This window comes from Sitophilus oryzae, unplaced genomic scaffold (genome assembly GCF_002938485.1).
Source record: "Sitophilus oryzae breed Bouriz unplaced genomic scaffold, Soryzae_2.0 scaffold_864_pilon_pilon, whole genome shotgun sequence".
Lineage (NCBI taxonomy): Eukaryota > Metazoa > Arthropoda > Insecta > Coleoptera > Curculionidae > Sitophilus > Sitophilus oryzae.
Window position 1 is genome coordinate 746269 of NW_022147488.1, and position 3839 is coordinate 750107.

Sequence of the window (3839 nt, forward strand, 5' to 3'; positions counted from 1 at the left end):
AAAAAATGCTTTTTCTAAATATGCTAATGAGCCACCCTCGTTCCATTTGAAAAAATTGAGATATGATTAAAAAAACGATTTGAGCATTTTCTAACTGGCCAGGACAAGACACTAAAAACATTAGACTATCAAATCAATTTTTCCAAGGCTCCTTGATGAAGAATTAATGTTTTTAACATAGCCATGGCACTCTAGATTGAATTTTAAAATACAATTTTTTGTTAAGCGAGAATGTCAAAAGTTGACATATGATATGACATTCTATTGAGAATGTCATTTTCTATCGGGTGCCATTTAAAAATCAAAACTTGTAGTCATTTCCACCAATCAATTCTAACTTATGTCATATACTAACATACCAAATCTCGTTTTTTTATCTGAAAAAATAAAAAAGTTATAGGGGGTGAGCCACTTTTGAGACGCACCCGGTATAATATGTTTCGCGGTATAATGTCCTCAAAAAAAAAAACATGCGAAGCAACTGTATTTAACAGTAAGAAGTTAAAATGTCTCATTAACTCAATAAAAAAAAACTTTATGTGTAAATGTCGATCTCGCAAAGGTGAGACGTAATAACTGATGATTTACAAAGAAAAATAGAGTTGTTTCATGTATATATTGAGCAAAAACTGCATTTTATAGAAAAAGAAGTGTGTTTAGTTTTTTTAGGGAAAGAATTGTTGTAGGTCAATGAGAATAAGGATTATGTTTTTTTGTAGAAATGGACAAGCTACAAAGGTTTTGGTTTTGTCCAACGATCAGTGATTTTTATTTTATTATTTTTTAACAATACAATACCTATTAAATCTTTTAAATCTGACTATTGATACAGAGTGAGTAAAGAAATTCGCAACAGATGAGAACAATTTTTTTAATGCGATATTTAAAAAAATATATAAATGGAATTTCTTCGGCATGTCCAATAACAAAAGTTTTTATTGTTTGAGAACATAAGTCTGTCCTTGTGTAGGAGATGGAACTAATGAGAGAGTTTGCACCGAAATGCTGTTTTCCTATTGGTCGAATGGCGTTGAGGTCGGTGATTGATTTTTGTTTTAGCCAGAGATATGAAGGCAGTAGTCCTCTCTATATCTCTGATTTTATTTGAACGTCTTTAACGTCAACTTCAAACATGTGATTTGCAACCATGGTACAAAGAAAACAAGGTATGATCGATAGCGGCTACAATTTCGTTAAGTTTGCGCATACCAGCTGTAGCCAGACAAAAAATATCCTTATTGTTCAATTGCCACTGATAAAAAGACCTAAAATAGAGAAGAATTAGGACATAACCCCAAAAGTTCTGTCAAATCATGGAGCTTGACATTTGAAAAATTATTTTCACTTATTATGTCAACTGTTTGACAATTTGAAATTGGCGCGCGGAGCTTGCCGACGGAGCTTGCAATGGTGCCGTTTATCACCTGTGACGTAATGACCAACCTGCGCAATATCATACCTTGTATTCTTTGTATCATGATTTGCAACTGTCCAAGTGCTTCATAGCTTCGCGGAAACGCAGAAAACTTCTGACAACCCAAAGAAAGATAGACTTATGTGAAAACTACATTTATATTGTATATCTATCCTACAATATTAGGACAAGAAGTCATGCGATAGCTGCGGTGTATTCTTTTACGTGTATATGATTTGCCATGGCGGAAAATTTGAAATATCGTAGGAAAAAAGTGGGATTAGGTGACAATATTTCGAAAAATGTAATAGAGGAACGTTGTTCAGAATTTGATTTTACATCTATGCACTAAGTTTCATAAATATACAGAGACTTGAAAAACAAGTTTTATGTAATTTTTTCCTGTATATAAAACCTAGCAAGTGGATGTAAAATCAAAACCTGAATAATTTTTTCTTTGAGTTTTTTACAGTGTTGTTTTGAGGTATTTTGTCACCTAACCCCACTTTTTACACATTGAAAGAACATTTTTTAATTTGCCATCATGACAGTAGTTATGTCATACGGTAACTGTCAGTTAGGTGACAATATGTTTAAAAGCGTCAAAAAGAAATGTTGTTCTGTCTCAAGTTTCATAAATATACAGGGACTTAAAAAACAAGTTTTATGTAATTTTAAAGAAAAACATTATTTTTTTGGAAAATCTTTAAAAAATTTCAGAATTTTTTTCCTGCCTATTTATGAAACTTAAAGAAGCCTACAAGTAACGATATGATATGCATGCCAGAACGCAGAGTTCAGATCTTAAGACCAAATCGATAGTGTCCTTTACATACTACACGTTCAGGTTTTATAAAAGAAAATTTCGTCAGTCTAGTTTGGTACAGTTCCCGCCCAATCTGTGGTCTGTGAAGTTAAAAATATTGAGCACGTTGAAAGATCGCAGATCTCATCTCTTCAATGAGATCTTTATTTTGAGATGAGATTTTTCTAGAAATCGTTACGGGGTGTAGGGCCTTTTTTAGCAAGTGGATATAAAATCAAAATTCGTACAACTTTCCTCTTTGACTTTTTATTGATATTTTCTCACCTAACCCCACTTTTTTACATTTTGAACATTTTTGTAATTTGCCAACATGACAGTTATCATATGACATCAGCGGTAACTAAATTTAAAAAATCGTAGGCAAATAGTGGGGTTATATGGCAATAAATCGAAAAATGTTAAAAAGAAAAGTTGTTCAGATTTTGACTTTACGTCTATGTAGTTTCATAAATATACAGGGACATTAAAAAGAAATAAGTGCTGTTTCACATGGAGCGGATCGTCCATTGGTTGAACAAGTACCGTATGATCAAATAAAAACCGCGTCAGCGATGGCTATGAAATGAAGATCGCTGTCATTTTATATGGGAAATGTCATCGATTGTCATTTCCAAGCCAACTGGAAGCCTTTTTTTTTCGATCATACGGTACCATAAGTCTATATAAATATTTTCACGTGGGTGCGGATGATCCGTCTGGATGGATCCTTCCGACGGACCATCCGCGTACATATGTGCTATATGATTTAAAACGCATGCGCAGATTGACAGCACAGGTGAAAGTACTCCGTCGAACCTTAAAAATACACACGATATACACGCGGACTTTTTAATACTTTTGAAACTTTGACTTTGTATCGATATTATGTCACCTAACCCCACTTTTTACATTTTGAAAGAACATTTTTGTAATTTGATGTCACGACATATGTCAAAATCATTTTTTAAAACCTTAATAATAAAAAATCCCGTCTGTTGTGAACTTTTTGCCACACGCTGTATATTCGAAAACGACGCACGAACAATCTTTCTCTGGAAGAACTATACTAGATGAAACATATCTGTTCTTGAAATAATATTGATTTATGTTGTGTGATATGGTGGCGATTCGATTGTTTTTCGCTTTTTTTTCGATGTTACGTTGTGTTCCGACAAATGACCCAGGCAGCCAATACTATTTTTATACAAGAATCATCAATTATTGAAAAAGTCAACAATAGAACGTAAGCATTTTTCTAATCTTCCTTCTCTTGTAATAAATTAATGTTTTTAAAAAAAAGATTGTAATATAAAATATGTACTCGTTATATTTAGGTAAATAAATATAAGTAAAATGAACGGGTTACAGTGTTTTATTTATATTTCTGCTTTTTAAATTGATCACTATAATAGTTATTTATTATACAGGGTGTTTCAAATTCGGATTCCACGATTAGGATCTCGGAAAACAGCAAGAGATACAGAGTGGCTTACGTTGCTTGGGGCAAATTTGCCTGTTAGTGAGCCCAATGATAATTCGTTTAGTAATTGAACTTATCTGTATAATTTCCGGAAATATGGTGGAAAAACTGAAATTTCTGGTTTTCGTTTTATTGTTTAC